Source organism: Lissotriton helveticus, chromosome 2_1 (genome assembly GCF_964261635.1).
Source record: "Lissotriton helveticus chromosome 2_1, aLisHel1.1, whole genome shotgun sequence".
NCBI classification, from domain to species: domain Eukaryota; kingdom Metazoa; phylum Chordata; class Amphibia; order Caudata; family Salamandridae; genus Lissotriton; species Lissotriton helveticus.
This window is the reverse complement of record NC_136059.1, coordinates 610,077,985-610,096,348: the sequence shown is the minus strand read 5'-3', so window position 1 is coordinate 610,096,348 and position 18,364 is coordinate 610,077,985. Positions and strand designations below refer to the sequence as shown.

The following is an 18,364-nucleotide window of genomic DNA, read 5'->3' as shown; positions in this document are numbered from 1 at the left end:
CATTTTCGAAACGTTGCATCAAAAGCGGACTTCAAGGCCCTTACTTCCTCTGGTTCCAGGTCTGTTGGATCCTGCGCAACATAAATTCTTAACCCCAGCAGCTTTGGGAGCGGTTCCTTCTCGGATCACTAAGAAATATAAAGCACCGGACAATGATCCGTTCTTTCTGAGGGCTGAGCCAAAACCGGATTCTGCGATTGTCTCAGCGGCACGCAAGAATCAAACAGGAGCGGCTTCATCCTCTGTGCCTCCGGATAAGGACAGTAAGGCTATGGACTCTGTAGGGAAGAGAATGTGTGCCACCTCCGCTTCCTACATGAAAGTCGCCAGCGCTTCTGCTTTGCTGGGTCGCTATGACCGCGCACTATGGGACTCCATGTCTCGTTTCGCAGAGAAGCTGCCTAAGGAAGACAAACATGACTTTGAGATCTTACACGAAGGTGGGCTAGTGGCTAACCAGGTGATTAGCGCAGCCGCTGATGCTTCGGATTTATCTACACATGGTTACGCGCGTGGACTCTGCGCTAGGCGTTCAGCGTGGTTGAGACTCACGGGTCTTAAGCCTGAGGCACAACACGGAATTCATAATCTGCCTTTTAATGGAACATCGCTCTTCGGATCTCATGCTGACGATGAGATGTCGCGAATCAAGACAGAGCTTGATACTGTGAGAGCTGTGGGTCTAGATAAAAGGAAGGATTTTAAGAAAAAATACCACCCGTACGACAGGAGACAGAACCAACAGAGGGTTCAAACCCCTCAATGGTCGTCACAGCAGAATCAGGGAAGATCTCGGTTCTCCCAGCGTCGTCCTGGTAGAGGAAGTGGTGGCATTTCCAGGCAGTCTGCACCTGGAAACAAGCAGCAACAACAAAAGCAGTGAGTTTTTGCTTCCCCTGAGCCCGTTACCCACTCCGGTGGGGGGAAGTGTTCGTTTGTGCCTGGAAGAGTGGAAAATCATCACAATAGACAAATGGGTGCTGAATATTGTAAAAAAAATGTATAAGCCATCAGATTCAAGTCCCCTCCACCTTCCATTCCTCCTCAAAAGACTGTGACCCATCGAATTCATCTTTTGAGGCAAGAGGTGTCAGCCTTAATCTTAAAGAATGCCATCGAGGAGGTCCCAAAGACACAGCGTCGACAAGACATTTACTCCCGATATTTTCTAGTTCCAAAGAAAGGTCCAAACAAGGAGTTCAGGCCCATACTAGATCTCAGGCGTCTCAACCAATTCATTCGGCGAGAAAAGTTCAGAATGCTGGCGTTACATCAAATAACTCCACTTTTGCATCAAGGGGACTGGATGTGCTCCATAGATCTTCAAGATGCTTATTTTCACATCCCCATCGCCCCAAAGCATCGGAAGTTTCTAAGGTTTTGCATCCAAACCAGCCATTTTCAATTCACAGTCTTGCCCTTCGGGCTAAAGTCGGCTCCTCGCACCTTTTCAAAGTGCATGGCATTCGTAGCGGCTTTCCGGAGGAAGAGGCACATTTTCGTCTATCCCTATCTAGACGATTGGCTGCTAAAGAGTGCATCTCCGATTCTGCTTCAGCAGCATCTCACGTTCTGCATACATCAGCTGCGGAGCCTGGGTCTACACGTAAACTTCAAAAAGTCTACCCTCAATCCCACGCAGAGGATACACTATCTGGGCGCACTTCGGGATTCAAAGGACGCAAAAGCGTATCCTTCGGAGGAGAGACTATCCTCCATTCTCCTCAAGTGTCAAACTTTACTGAAGACTCCTCGACCCACGGCCAGACAGATCTTGTCTCTTCTAGGGTCCATAGTGTCTTGTATTTTCCTCGTTCCAAACGCCAAGCTGCACATGAGACCTCTGCAACATTCTCTGGAGGATCAGTGGTCCCAGTTTTCAAATCGTTTGGAGGACACACTGTCGCTACCCCTGGCAGTACACATCTCCATTCTATGGTGGATGCAGCGGAGTCATCTGGTAGTGGGAGTGCCTTTCTAAGAGGACATGTCCAGACAATCGCTGGTGACAGATGCGTCCCTTCAGGGATGGGGGGCTCATCTGGGATCGCTTCAAGTTCAAGGAGTGTGGTCAGAGAAAGAAAGACTATCATATAAACATGTTGGAACTCAGAGCTGTCCACCTAGCTCTCAAGGCTTTCTTTCCCGCGATCAAGACATCCTCCCTGCTTGTTCAAACGGACAATACAACAACAATGTACTATCTGAACAAGCAGGGCGGAACGAGATCAATCGCTCTGTCGCTCGAAGAACAAGCAATCTGGAAGTGGCTTCTGGCTCGGGGTATGATAATATCGGCGATCCATCTGCCGGGTGTCCTCAACATCCAAGCAGATGACCTAAGCAGACACTTTGCAGAAGCACACGACTTGGTCTTAAAAGAAGAAGTGATAAGAGAGGTCTTCCAGGCCTGGGGGATGCCAGAAATCGATCTCTTTGCGGACGCAGAAAACATAAAATGCCGCGTCTTCGCGTCCAGATACCGACAACGAGGGTCCAAGGGGAATGCTCTATGGATGGACTGGTCAGAGACATTACTCTACGCTTTTCCACCGATTCCACTCATTCCCTTGGTGATCAAGAAGCTGTACAAGTCCAAGACCGACATGATCCTGGTGGCTCCGGATTGGCCTCGCCAGTGGTGGGACCCGGATCTCCTGTACCTGTTCAAAGTACCTCACATGAGGCTCCCTTGCTGCCCGGATCTGCTGACCAGAGAGAACGGCAGGGTGTTCCATCCCAACCTGCCGTCCCTGAAGCTAGCAGTATGGCTCCTGAGTTCGTCCAATATGGACATTTAGGCCTCTCGCAGGACTGTATGCACATTTTAAGAGAGGCGAGGAGAGCTTCTACAAGAAAGTCGTATGCTTTCAAGTGGAAGCGGTTTTATGTGGTGTGCTGCTGAAGGTCATAACCCTATCCGAGGTCAAGAAGAGGTACTGTTACCATACTTACTTTCTTTGGCCAAAGCAGGCTTACAGTATTCTTCTATAGAGGTCCATCTGGCAGCAATAAAAGCATATAGAAAGTCCCCCACTCAGGTTTCTTTCTTTCAAATGCCAGTTGTAAAGGATTTTCAGGAGGGTCTCAAGAAAGTTTATCCTCCTGTGAGGGCTCCCTCTCCCCCTTGGGAGCTTAACGTGGTTTTGTCTAAATTAATGGGCCCTCCACTCAAACCTATTCATAAGGCCTCCCTTCAACATCGGTCATGGAAGGTGGCCTTCCTAGTAGCTATCACTTCTCCGCGCAGGGTGAGCGAGATTTAGGCTTTTTGTGCTACAGAACCTTATCTCGTTTTCCATGCGAATAGAGTGGCGCTTCGGACTCATCCGAGATTTCTTCCTAAGGTAGTCTCCGACTTTCATATTAACCAGTCAGTTACACTGCCTACGTTTTTTGCTAATCCGAACACTCCAGCTGCAAATGCTCTACACTCTTTGGACTTAAAAGAGTTTTGAAATTTTATCTTGATAAAACTAAGAGTGTTCGAAAATATGATCATTTGTTTGTGAACTACGGTCCTCTGAATACGGGCTTGCCTGCTTCTAAGAGGTCCATTTCTAGATGGATTGTGTCATGCATTATGTTATCTTATCCGTTGGCACGGAAACCGCTCCCGGGCAAGCCGAGGGCGCATTCCACTAGAGGAAAGGCTGCTACGATAGCAATGCTTAAAAATGTTCCTGTTCATGAAATTTGTAAGGCAGCTACGTGGCGTTCGGTTCATACCTTTGTACGCCATTACTGCCTTGATTCTGATACTCATGCGGATGCTCAAGTTGGTCAAGCATCCCTGAGGAATTTGTTTGGGTAATATATATTTAGTATGCGGTTTAGAGAGTCTGGTATTCGTCCGCAGGGTATGGGATGGGCTTGCTACTCTATTCAGTGATTATGACTATTGATGAGTATCCCCTGGAAGAGAAGGATAAGTTACTTACCTGTAATCCTAGTTCTCTTCCAGGGGTATACTCAAAGTCATAAGCCCTCCTCCCCGGGCGAATACCAGGACTGTCTATTTTACATGTTACCCATGCGGTTATCACACTGTTATACGCCGTCCAAAAGAACTGACCTGTCACCTGTGGTGCATGATGGGAGCCTGGAGGCTCAGGAGGTCTTAAAGGCACGGCGCCAAATTTTTCTGTTGTTACTATGCAGCCTATCTAGGCTAAAGCTGCCTCTATGATCCTGCCCGTTTTACCTTTGAGAATAAAGGTTTTGTGTTTCAAAGAAACCCAGGGTAGTGTTCTCTTCTTTACATTATCATATAATGTAATTTATATGTCTTTATTTAGCAAATGTAAAGCCTTTACATACAATAATGGTAGTTTTTAAGCCTAGTGTGGTGTATTTTAGGCTGCATATGTATATGCATATTATATATATATATATATATATATATATTGTATTTTATGTGTATTTATATATGTAGATATATGCATATTATTGGCTATTGCTCCGGGGTCCCGCACGTGGGCGGGACTATTCAGTGCTTATGACTTTGATGAGTATACCCCTGGAAGAGAAAAGGTAAGTAACTTATCCTTATTTCCCTTTTTGGAACAGGAATGAGTCAGACCCTGGAGAAATCATGAACTATGACTATGAGGGGGATTGTAAACATATAGACATGAATTCAGGGGACAGATATGGGTGTTGGAAATGAGTGGAGTGGTACAAAAAGAAAGAGTCTGAGAAGGAGGAATGAGTACTTGTAGCGTCTTGCAAGTTTTATGAGAGAATATTTTTTGGCTCCTATATGACTTAGTAGAGCTGTGGCGTAGGTGTGTCAGACCGGAATGCAATGAAAGCTTGTTAGAATGTTGGGTCTGCAGTTACGTGCAGACGAATAAAGACATGTAATACCAAGCTCCATGTTTTGGATGATCATTGGTGGGTACCAAAGAGGGGAAAACATTACAACTGGCAACGAGATAGGTGATTAGTAACCAGTAGAATGACCGTGCTTTCCCAGAGGGTTTGCCGTGGTCCAAGAAAACTGCTCATGCATGTCACGCGCGACGCTGGTGCCGTGCAGAATTGATGCTTCATGTATGTGGAGTCAAAGCACAGCTCCAGCCGTGGTAAAACAGATGAAAACAACAAAAGTGTAGCAAAGTATCTAGACGTCGATGGCCGAGAACCTACTAGGCAGGCCATACTTAAAGGTACTCCGCTGCCACACAAGATAAAGTTGTACATTATATAAAGTGTTGATGTTGAAGGAGGAGTCAACCAGGTTTACAAAATGCAGCTGAGGAGAATCATAACGTACAAAATAACACTGAAAACAGAAGCGCTGCAAGGCAGAGATTGAGCAGGTGTCAGAAAATGCAAATTGACATTCATGAGAGAAGAATTAAAATACTTATCGAGTCCATTAAAGAGAGTCATGGTATCACAAAACTCGGTCACGTGACTCAGGGAGAAGTGCCCGGGTTGTGCTTACCAACTGAAGTGGCCAGCCACCAAAACTTCTAATAGGGCTCAGAACAACTTCACAGGTCTTAGAAGAATAAAGAGCTGAGACTCTCAGACTAGTGAAATGTTTCAGATGGCAGCAAAGATTCAGAGGCCAGAACGTCACAAGTTCTTACAAATGAGTTGCCTAAACCAAGTCACAGTGATCCAACAGAAGTGTTAGTAAGTTCCACACTGGTCTACAATGCTGCTGCATTACTGAAACCACCACCATCCAAAAGCAAAATATTAGTGATAGATGGATTGCTTGGATAGAGACATGTGATGATGATTTTATTGATGCACTTGAAGATACTGATAACATAAGGACAATTAAGTATCTCAAATATCTTTCTGGTGATGATGTGAAAGAAGTCAAAGAAAATGCTGCGAACTGACAAAGAAATCACACATCAGGCGAAAAATCTACTCACCCACTCAATATGGCGAGTCAGATTTGATCAGGTTGAGCTATATTTAGGACCAACTCACCCATTCAGGTGAGTTGACAAAGAACACGTACTCTGTTCAGTCAGAAAAGTGAAGGAGCAAAAAAGATGACTTTATATCTTTTTATCTTGTCACGTATGTTCTGTGTTCAGAGACTGAGGTCACAAGTCAGTTTACAATGACTTTTCCTTCTCTGACTGCAAGTTCCAGGATTTTGTAAAATGAATTATCTGACCTGCTGTAAGAAGTGCGAAAATATTTTAATAGGATGAAAAATAAATCCGAACACTTTACTTGGTGATTTGCAAATGATAAATAGGTTTCTGAAACCCAATTTTTGCAGATTGTTAATACACTACATTGTTTTATTAGTAAAGCTGCAAGGTAGTGGGAATGTTATTAGCCATTTCTTGGAAATGTAATGTCTGTAAATGACACTGCGCTACCACATCATGCTTTCATAAAATGTTTATTAAAAAGTGAGTGTTTAAACATGAACTGAGAAACATTCATGCCACCTCCCTGATGGCAATAATCTTAAGAAATTGGGAGGCAAGTCAGGGATCACTGGTACCCTATATGTGGGCTATATTCTTATTACAAATTAAGCAAACATTTAGTAAATTTATCAAGCAAACAAGTTTCGTTTTGTATAGCAGAAATGCTGAACTTGCAAATTGGAAGGTGTACTCCTATGTGAGAATGAAGAAAAAGGCCACTCTGTAAAATAAAATATGTACCAATGATCACACAATTTGAGACCAGTTTACTTACGGGTCACGTACATTACAGTTAGGTCAAGTATTTTATTCAAGGTACTCGACCTGCAGGTCCCGTAAAACGTGTATTATTTTTTAGGCTTGCTCTGAATCTCAAGTTCAATCCAGTACCAAACGTTGATTACGAAAGAGAGATATTCAGCCAAAAATGCCCAAAAGTTGGTGAAACCATGGAAGAATTTGTGGAGAGACTCGATACACTAAAACATTAAGTTCAATGAATTTAATGATGAAGAAACTATGCGTCTTAATGCTTGCCAGATTTGTTTTAGACGAATGCTGAGAGAAACTCTTAGTCAGTCAGGAGTATAAAAAGTCAGCCAAAGCAAAAGACTGAAGGGCACAAAGTGGGTGATTACGATGCAGACGGACTTAAGTCCGCCAGGGATTGGGACCGCCAGCCTACATAGCGGCGGTAACGCACTTCAAATTACAATGCGGCCGCTACCATGGTGGCCGCAAAAGGCAGTTTAATATTGCTGCGGGTGCTGCTGGCTGCAGGATCCGCCACAATGTTAAAAATGCAGGTTTTGCTTTTCCCTGCACTACGTGGAGGTGCCGGCCACAAGGTGCAGGGAAATGTAGGGGGGCACCTTCAAAGTGCAAAATGACATTGCCCTTGCACTGGGGGGGGGTGGGGGGCGCAAGGGGCTCCCACAGTCAAGCCCCAGCAGCCTTTCCATGGCAGGTTAACCGACATGGAAAGCTGGCGGGAATGCAGCATCATAATCATGCCGGCAGTGCCTGCTAGGCACAGCAGGCATGCATTGTGTGCTGAGGGCCTTAGCCACACTGGCGGGCTCTTCGAGCCCGTCAGACTGCTGGGGGACGGAGTGCCCGGTTCCGGCAGACTGAGCTCCCGACCGCCACGATCCCGCCCACCATTATAATATGGCGGGCTAGAAATAGCCACAAGATCACTGTGAATCCGCCAACGGCACCGGTGGCGGATTCGCCGCAATCGTAATCGCCCTGAAATGATTTATACAAGCAGAAATAAATTATGTTTTAGATGAGGATTGTTATTTCCATATTAAGGTAAATGTCTCGCCATTGGACAGATATGTAAAGGTTGTGGGAAAGGGAACCATTTTGTGACGGTCTGTAAAGTGAAGGAAAAAGTACATCACAGCGCGAAGACAAAATGGCCACCAGAACATTCCAGAAGCAATATTCGATGCCCCCCCAAAAGGTCAAGCGGCTGCATCAATTGAGGCAAATTGACACTGAACGAAGTCGATTGTCATCTAAATCGTTGTCAAACAGTTCTTCCTCCTCAATATCAAGTGAAAATGAGAAAGATGGTTGTGCCATTTTGATGTTTACTTCAGAGAAATGTGCGCAGTCCGGACTTGCTGCATGTGAAGAAAAATGTCTGTCAAAATAAAGTCGACATGTTAAAGCACTAAAGTCATACAAACACTGTACGAAGATCACATTGAAAATAAATGGTTGCTCGATATCTTTCATCAAAGAGTGGTGCATCAATAAACATAATGCATGAGGAGAAAAACAATTAAGTTTCTCGATTTCCACGACTCACACCATTGAAAACCAAAGTGAATACACGGGCTGAATCAACACCCATAAAAAGTCAAGGTTCATTTGAATCAACAATGAAACACAAGAAAAAGAAGCACCCATCCATGTGCTTCAAGGTACAGCGTCAAGTGCCTGTCTGATAAGCTTCAGTACAGCTGCTGATATGGTACGGTGGAGTACAACATGAATGCTCATCACAAAATAGTACATGAATCCGTGGTACTCTGCTGGCCTAATCACAAATATTCTGCTAAATGCCTAATACCAACTGTAAAAGTAACAAGCATTTACAATGCAATGGTCTCGCATTCTTAAAGTTAGAGCTATTGGCATTGCTCATGACATTATTTTTATTTATGTTTTTGTTTTTAAAACATAAATAAATGGCATTGTCATTTACAATGCCAATAGCAGGGCAGGAGAGCAAGCACAACGAACGAGGGGGCAGGACAGCAAGCACAAGCAACGAGGGGGAAGGACAGCAAGCACGACCAACGAGGGGGCAGGACAGCAAGCACGACCAACGAGGGGGCAGGACAGCAAGCACGACCAACGAGGGGGCAGGACAGCAAGCACGACCAACGAGGGGGCAGGACAGCAAGCACGACCAACGAGGGGGCAGGACAGCAAGCACGACCAACGAGGGGGCAGGACAGCAAGCACGACCAACGAGGGGGCAGGACAGCAAGCACGACCAACGAGGGGGCAGGACAGCAAGCACGACCAACGAGGGGGCAGGACAGCAAGCACGACCAACGAGGGGGCAGGACAGCAAGCACGACCAACGAGGGGGCAGGACAGCAAGCACGACCAACGAGGGGGCAGGACAGCAAGCACGACCAACGAGGGGGCAGGACAGCAAGCACGACCAACGAGGGGGCAGGACAGCAAGCACGACCAACGAGGGGGCAGGACAGCAAGCACGACCAACGAGGGGGCAGGACAGCAAGCACGACCAACGAGGGGGCAGGACAGCAAGCACGACCAACGAGGGGGCAGGACAGCAAGCACGACCAACGAGGGGGCAGGACAGCAAGCACGACCAACGAGGGGGCAGGACAGCAAGCACGACCAACGAGGGGGCAGGACAGCAAGCACGACCAACGAGGGGGCAGGACAGCAAGCACGACCAACGAGGGGGCAGGACAGCAAGCACGACCAACGAGGGGGCAGGACAGCAAGCACGACCAACGAGGGGGCAGGACAGCAAGCACGACCAACGAGGGGGCAGGACAGCAAGCACGACCAACGAGGGGGCAGGACAGCAAGCACGACCAACGAGGGGGCAGGACAGCAAGCACGACCAACGAGGGGGCAGGACAGCAAGCACGACCAACGAGGGGGCAGGACAGCAAGCACGACCAACGAGGGGGCAGGACAGCAAGCACGACCAACGAGGGGGCAGGACAGCAAGCACGACCAACGAGGGGGCAGGACAGCAAGCACGACCAACGAGGGGGCAGGACAGCAAGCACGACCAACGAGGGGGCAGGACAGCAAGCACGACCAACGAGGGGGCAGGACAGCAAGCACGACCAACGAGGGGGCAGGACAGCAAGCACGACCAACGAGGGGGCAGGACAGCAAGCACGACCAACGAGGGGGCAGGACAGCAAGCACGACCAACGAGGGGGCAGGACAGCAAGCACGACCAACGAGGGGGCAGGACAGCAAGCACGACCAACGAGGGGGCAGGACAGCAAGCACGACCAACGAGGGGGCAGGACAGCAAGCACGACCAACGAGGGGGCAGGACAGCAAGCACGACCAACGAGGGGGCAGGACAGCAAGCACGACCAACGAGGGGGCAGGACAGCAAGCACGACCAACGAGGGGGCAGGACAGCAAGCACGACCAACGAGGGGGCAGGACAGCAAGCACGACCAACGAGGGGGCAGGACAGCAAGCACGACCAACGAGGGGGCAGGACAGCAAGCACGACCAACGAGGGGGCAGGACAGCAAGCACGACCAACGAGGGGGCAGGACAGCAAGCACGACCAACGAGGGGGCAGGACAGCAAGCACGACAAACGAGGGGGCAGGACAGCAAGCACAGGAAATGCTTTCTAGAGTCGGCCAACAAACAAACCTGGCGGCCACAGCTCGGCAGGGCTTCCAACCGGCCCAGGGCATTAGACAAGCCGCGCTTCTGCACACACACGCACACACACACACACCCCCCCCCACCCCTCAGATGAGGGTGGGCTCGGAGGACAGAGGGGGGGGGGCTCCCTTACAACACGCAGTAACAGCAGGGAGGGAACCTATCCCAGGCTGGCCTTATCCGTTCCCTTCTCATAGTCACTGAAGTCCTGAAGGGAATGAGCACACACTTGGCAGACACCGGTGCTCGTGCTCGGAGGCCTGGGGGGCGCACTCCTCCAAAAACAAAGTGATGGTAAATGAAGACGGAACAGCCCTTCCGACAGGGGGGACTGGAGAGATGCTGCAGGGGTGCACAGCCAACCGGGCGAATTACGTGGCAAAATCTGTAGCAGTATTCATTTGTTATTTTGTCATTCTCACGACTGGCAATCTTGACACTTCAAAGTTGCACCTCATTAGTGCCAATTTAACACCTAAATAGAGAAAATAGCAACTGAAAGGTGGCTGGTTAAGCTTTGTTAGGGAGCAGCCACAACCCGGAAATGTGTGTAGCACGTTTTTTTTAGTAACGTTTGCTCCGTTTGCACTAGAAATATTTTTCTTGCGAAATCTGAAATTAACCCAGGGGTGGGCTGTCTGAGCAGATCGACCAACACAAAAAATGTATAGGAGGGAGTAAGACAGCAGATCTCTAGCCATGAGAGAAGATTTTCGGGTCGATTTATGGCAGATTTCCAGGCACTGGGTCAGGTCCCCAGGCTTGGGAGAACATCTGAAGGCATGGCAGCAGATCGCCAGGCGCTGGACAGATCTCCAGCCACGGGAGAAGTGACCACAAATCCGGAGTCATGAGAGCAAATCTCACAATATGGCAGCCCATAGCGAGGCTCCTGGAGGCGGGTCAGTTGTTCAGGAGAGAGCAGGTCTGACACCGTGCGGTCAGGTCTCCAGGTAACAGTAGATCTCCTGACATGCTGTTAGGTTTGCAGGCAAGAGAGCAGGTCTCCAGACATGCGAGTAGCTCTTTAGACAGGCCGTCAGGTCTCCAGGCATGGTGTTCGACCTCTGGGGACGAGGGCAGTTATCCGGGTAGGGGAGGAGGTCTCCAGACATGCAGACATATCTCCAAACACATGAGCAGGTCTCCATGCACGCGGGAAGATCCCCAGGCATGCGTTCAGATCTCCAAACTCTGGGGTAGACTTCCATGGACAGGGAAAATTCTCTACAGACATCCGGGCAGCTCCCCGGGCACAGGGGCAGCTCTCCGGATTGCGAGCTGATCTCCAGACACGGGGGTCCACTTGCATGACTGGGACAGTTGTCCAGGCACGTGAGGCGATCCCCAGACATTCGGTGAGATCTCCATGCATCCGGGTGGATCTCCTTGGACAGAGGGCAAGGTTTCCAGGATCGCGAGCAGATCTCCAGCCAGGGGGGCCACTTCCATGGACGGGGGAGGGGGCAGATCTTCGGGCACATGAGGCGATCCCCAGACATTCGGGCAGATCCATAGGGGCAGGTCTCCGACTCGCGCGCAGATCCTCTCAGCTGGAGTGGATACTCAGCGCAGATATAATCAGTTCGGAGGGCCGCCCCACTCTCCCACAAGGGGACGGGGTTGGGGGCTAGGTGGAGTAAGCCTCACCAATCAAACAACACCAACCCTTGTGGGAACTGATCGCCTGGGGGGGCAAAAGGGTGGGAGGGGGGAGGGCAGAGCTCCGCTCCGGGGCGAACTTAAGCCCATGTCTGCCGCAGAGAGCAGCGCTGTGGGCAGGCTGCAGGGCGAGCTCTCACCCATGACATCTTCCATCACATGACATGTGGCGGCCTCGCTGGAGGGCAGCCCTCCGCCTTGTGGCACTCAGATCTCGGTGCCCGTACTGCCTCTGCCGCTGGGAGCAGGCCACAGAAAGACCTCCCGACCCGGGGCATGTGGACGTGGGTCTGGGAGGTGTAAAGTATCACCCGACCAGCGTGTCACTCACCCATCACAAGTCAATGCAGCGCCAGAGGGCAGACCTCACCCCTCCTCCCCCATAAAGATCTCGGGTCCCTCCCTGCCACGAAAAACATGTTTACATCCATGGACAGACCCCAATACTTGGTTCAATGTCACAACACCCCAGCGGGTGCTTTCCCCACCACCACATCTCATTTCCCTCTAGCCACAGCGGAATGATTTCCTCCCGCAGCGCACAGTTCCACCCCCCGGACCCCCAGCTGATCTCCGGGCCCAGAAAGGATTACTGCGCCGGCTCCGATTGCAGCTATTGGGAGTCAGTTACCAGGACAGGTCTCCCACCCCTGCCCGTTTGCACAGACCCCAGCATCTGGGCACCCTATCTCCAGCTGGACGTGTCACATAACTGGGGCACATGTACCTCCCGCCCCCAGTCCGCTCTCTGCCCCGATAAAGATCCCCCCCAATCCTTTATCAATAATCTATTTCGAGCAGCTGCAAGCACCCATCCTGGCAGGGGGTCGGTGGCTCCCCACCCCGAAAGCAGAGAGTAGATCCCCCACCTTGGAAGCGCGCTGCTTGGTGGACAGGATCCTTCTTCGCAGAACAGATCCCAGGGTCCTCCCCACTGCCCCCCCGGAAAGACGAAGATCCTTCAACCCTGACCGAAGGGGCAGACCTCTACCGCGCGAAGCAGACCCTCCTCGACCTCACCAACTAGCGGGACAGAGATCCCTGTTCGGGCTGTCGTCCTCTCGGCCCCAGGGTCGCAGAGACCCAGGGTCTGAGGGGCAGACCACCCACTGCTCGCGGGGATCCGGGGGGCAGCCTTCACTCTCTACGAAGAAGAGGGGGCTCGGTGGGGCAGAGGACACCGGAAAGAAGCTGAACTCCAGAGATTCCCTCTCTATAGAGATTCCCGATACGAGAGCAGATCCTCCAAAGAGATCCCTCCTGTGAGATTTTCCGAACCCTGAAGTGCGAGCCGCCCGTGCGTACCCCTGCACCCCTACTACGGGAAGAGGACCGGGTGTCTAACAGCAGTAGTAGATACCAGCTTCAGAGAGTGAGTAGGGGCCAATGGGCAGCTTCCTCCACACGAGTAGATACCCGGGTCTCACCATAGGAAAATAAATCTCACCAAAAGAACAGACAGATCCTTAATCCACGAAGCAGACTCCCTGCCCTGAAAGACACCCCTTAACCGAGGGGGGTCGACCCTTCCAGTCCACGATCAGAAGCGGACCCCTCTCCCTGGCGCGGAACTTGTACGTAAAGAAGGGATCCGCCACCAGATCACCCTCGGAGCCCAAGACGCTGATCATCACGAGGGGGCAGGAAAGCGAGAACAACGAGGGAGGGGGGGGGTCAGGAAAGCGAGCACAAGGAGGTGAGGGCAGGAAAGCGAGCACAACAAGGGGGGGCAGGAAAGCGAGCACAAGGAGGGGGGGGCAGGAAAGCGAGCACAACGAGGGAAGGGGAGGGAAAGCGAGCACTCACCGGAGGACTAGGCAGCTTCTCTACTTCTTCCGGCGGCGGTCGTCGGGCAGAAATGGCTTCAGCAAAGCGCCGACATTATCGGATTCGGGGGTGTGGTTTTCGTTCTCTCCTCTTCCCATTGGCTGGAAGGTGAAATTCCAGCCAATGGGGAGAGGAGAGAAAGAAAACAAGAAATTAGCTAAAAAAAACGCCCCCGAATCGGGAAAAGACGGGGCTTGAACAGAGTGACGCCCCTCTCCTCCAATGGCTGGCTTCCGTTTAGGAAGCCAGCCAATGGAGAAGAGGGGCGGGTTCAAGCCCCCTACTAAGAAACGTTAAATCTCGGAGCGAGACTGCGCAAGCGCAGCCTACGGTCCGAGACCTAAAAATGACCTGTTTGTATGTATTGAGCAGAATTATAAAATCAATAAAAAAATTGTGTTAAAATGTGTTTTTTTTACTTTCACGAAATTGTGAGTCAAATCCCTTCATTGTTTCATGGTTTAGGAAAACTTAAGACTACGAAAGTGAAGTTGCATGTGAATGAAGAAATCCGTTTTGTTGCTCAGAAACATAGTGAATTGCTTTTCATTTACAAGAAGCTACTGAAAAATAACTTGAATCATTACTTAAGCATGACATTATTGAGCGTTTAACTGGTCCGACGCCATGGGTTTCTCCCATAGTGGTAGTGCCGAAAAAGGACAGTGAAGCAGCTGTAAGCACATGCGTTGACATACGTCAAGCAAACAAGGCAATTAAAGAAAACGACATCCAGGTCTTAACACTGCTGATATAATGCAATTAAAAGGTGCAAAGGTATTCTCTCACCTTGATTTAATTAAAAGTTATCATTAGTTGGAACTTGAAGAAGATTCCGGGTACATTGCAACCTTTTCTACAGATGTTGGTCTGTTTCAATCAAAGAGACTCAATTTTGGTTGTCATCGGTTGCAGAACTTTTCCAAGACGTCATTCGACGTGTCATACAGCCTGTTGTGAATGCCTTCAATTAAAGTGATGACATTTATTTTCAGAGCTACACGGAAGAAGCATGATAAAGCTTTCACACAAGTATGTTATTTATTTACTGACACAGGTTAGACTTTGAATGAAATGCAAATAGATGATGGAAGGAATGCTAAACACGGTCAATCCCCCCCCCCGTCACAGATCTGGGCCTAAATGCATTGTCTTTATGGCTCAGCAATATGCAAATCAGTCTTGACCCTGCTATCAATCGGAACAGTCCAGCCAGAACTGCTAGGTCCTCCCAGGACCATAAAACAAGCATCCTGGGACCGGTTTTGGGGTATCACCCCATTTCAGCCAGGCCAGCTTTAATCTGTTGGTATAGCGAGCATGGGACCCACGTCCGGGCATACCTATCACACTTAGGGTGAAAATTGCAACACAAAAAGATGACGGACGGAATGCTGAATATTGTTAAACATATAACCCCAGAAAACGCAGACAAGTGTGAGCTAAGCAGGGCCAAGTTAAAATTCTTTGGCCATATATTTTCAGATGGGGATATGACACCTGATCCTGCAAAAGTAAAAGCACTGTCTAATGCTGATCCCACACAAGATTTTTCTATAATACATTTGTTTCTTGGCATGGCCAGTTACTGTTCAAGATACATAAGAGACTTTGCTACTAAAAGTGCTCCATTATGAGAGTTAAAGAAAAATGATTAATTTAAGTGAAGTTACAAGAAAGAAAACAAGCCGTTGAAACTGCTGCCGAAATGTCCTACTTCAATCCAAAGCTTCATACAGAGCTTGTTGTTGATGCTAACAACATCCACTTAGGTGTTATCCTTGCACAGCACAGCTGAGACCCAAATGCTCGAAGGCATTTTGTGGCACATGCCAATAGAAGTTTGTCCCAGACAGTTGGTGCCTACTCATAACCCGAGAAAGAAAGTCTAGCCAGGGTATGGGGTTATGAACATTTCCATGTATTCCTGTACAGAAAGCCTGTAACTGATCATCGAGCTTTACTGACTATCTTTGGCAATCCAAAGGCCAAGATGCCCACCGACATCCCGAAGCTGAAAGGTATAATTACACATCAGTCATGGAACAGACACCCTTGACCTCTCAACAGTGATGGGAATATCAAAAAGACAACATTAAAGATGAACTGTCTGTAACTCAGGAAGGAGTTATACTGCGAGGGTCAAGAATCCTGATTCCGGAGAGTCTGCAACAGAAAATAACTCAAGTGTCTCATGAAGGACCTTGTGGTATTGTAGCCACCAAAAGAGCTCTCTGGGACCAAGTTTGCTTTCCATATTTAGATGAAAGGGTTAAAAAGGGACTCAAGGCCTGTCATCTAGCAATTGCCTTTACAAAACGTACTCAGCCTTCTCTTAACATGTCAGAGCTCCTTAAGCATGCATGGGAGAGAATAGCCATCGATTTCTTTGGTCAACTCGCTACTGGACATCATCTGATGGTAATTATGCATAAGTACTCGCGTTTTCCCATCAATAGAAGATGTCTCATCCACAACTCACGAGCGAGTCGTTGAGAGACTAGATGGCATCTTTGCGACATGGCGTTCCAGCCATTTTGAAGTCTGATAATAAATGCCTTTTAACAATCAAGAATTCAAGGATTTCCTGGAGCTTCTGAACATAAAGCATTGGAAAAGCAAACCTTTATGGCCGCAAACCAACTGAGCGTTTTAGGAATATGCTACAGAAAGTTACTCAGTGAACCACTCTTGAGAGGCTCAGTTTAAAAACTGTATTGAATTCTACCCTAGGAACCTATGGATCAACACCTCATTCGACCACAGGCGAAAGTCCTGCAACTTTGATGTTCAGGACAGCAATGACAACCAATTTACCTCAATGGAACAATGAAAGGAAAGGAGATCACACCTCGTACAAAGGACTTGGTTAACAAGCAGAACATGGAATCCTGTGCTGACAAGAGGCAACATGCAGAGAACATCAAGTTGCGAGAGGAGATTTAATGATTGCCTGACAAATGCAAAGAGTATAACTATCCTTCATTCTCAACTCTGCAGTGAAGGCAGGGCTGCATAAAAACAGCACCTTCGTAGTCCAAGCCTCCTCTTCAACTGCCACCCTCCAGAACCCTCAAACTTCACATTCTAACCTACCTCATAATGATGTCCTGCACATTATAAAACTAGACCACACATCCACCTTCTACATGTGCATGTACTAATGAATAAAACCAACAATAGAAAATTATATACTTAAAACAAGCATTGATAAATGCAATAGGTTGGTTGTAAGTAAGTGTTAGGTTGGTGAGCAGTTGTGTTACATAAGTTACTGAAACTTCGTAAAGTATTAGAACTAGTTTATTGAGAAAGGCAATACATTGTGCATTTACTGGTGGCACTATAAAGTGGGGAGATTATTTAAAAGGGGGGTGGGGGGGGGAGGGGAAGACAAAAGGAAAAAAAAACATGCATCCAAAAAGCATGCTTGAAATGTATGCAGCCACAGGGAGATTGGGTGAAGGGAGGAGGACAAACCAAACAAGCATTGCGTAAGCGCTGCACAGGCAAAACGGAAAAACACCTCAGCTGGCAGCCAATATGAAGCCAGCCGTAGAACCTCTGTCTGCAATTCCACATGTCTCCAGAAGGTGCATTAACCCCTTGTGCAATTCTTTTGAGTCTCTCTATTATAGCATTCTTCTGTCCCATTTCTTTACTCAATGCGCATCCTTCTACCTTCTTAAACGCAAGAGGGAAGTTCTTGCAATCCTTTGTCAGACCATCCTCTGAGAATTTACAGCAATATCCACATCCACAGTATAAAATTGGGAACTGCAGTTGCCATCGATGGACAGAGTGACAATGGTTCTACTTACTACTAACTCCAAACAAAATATATGAGAACTAAAGTGATTCTGTCAGAAGTACATTTGAAGTAGCGCTATCCTCTTCAATAGAGGGGCGTCCCCCAATTCACACTCGAACAATAAAGTTTGTTGAAAGTTGATAAATATTGAATAAAGTGATTTCAATAATTGTGCTTCATCAGTCTTGTTTTTTATTTGTGTAAAGATTAATTTTTTCTGTACACGATCAGTTCATCAATTCCAAATCATTAAAGCATGATATTTCAAAAAATATTCGGCTTGTGTCCAATTACCCAATGCATTTCGGGCATTTGCCCTGCATCAGGGGCATAACTACGAAGTACAAAAGAAATTACCAACAATCAGTTGTGGAACAGGAATATATATATATATATATATATATATATATATATATATATATATAGTTTTGTCCCTGGTATTAACACAAAGGTGCTCCTTCCATAGCCAATGGTGTTTCATGAAAAAGTGTATAAAGTAAAGGATTGATTGTGACACTTAATGTGAGAATCTCGAGGATGATATGACAACACTAGTGTAATTGTCTAAACAACGGGTGCGATGAATCAAGCACAAGTGCATACTCCATATACCACAGGGTGTTTTTCTTCTCAGCGAGTGCTACCAAAATATTTAAACAAGTAGGTGCAATGCGTGGGGAGTGGCGTGCTAAACATAGCGAAAGTGACACGTGTCTAATTCACTT

At 48.1% G+C, this 18,364-nt stretch overlaps 1 protein-coding gene across 3 annotated transcripts in view; it reads right to left on the bottom strand.

Annotated features, from left to right (window-relative positions):
- The window catches only part of ZCCHC9 (zinc finger CCHC-type containing 9), a 95,878-nt gene that overhangs the window by 71,860 nt on the left and 5,654 nt on the right, over positions 1-18,364 (bottom strand). The window contains exon 2 of one of the 3 annotated variants that reach the window (XM_078675319.1): positions 14,618-14,792. The exons of the other annotated variants lie outside the window; for them this stretch is intronic. The gene's annotated coding sequence lies outside the window, so the exon portion shown is untranslated. The remainder of the gene's footprint in view (positions 1-14,617; positions 14,793-18,364) is intronic. 3 annotated transcript variants of the gene reach the window in all.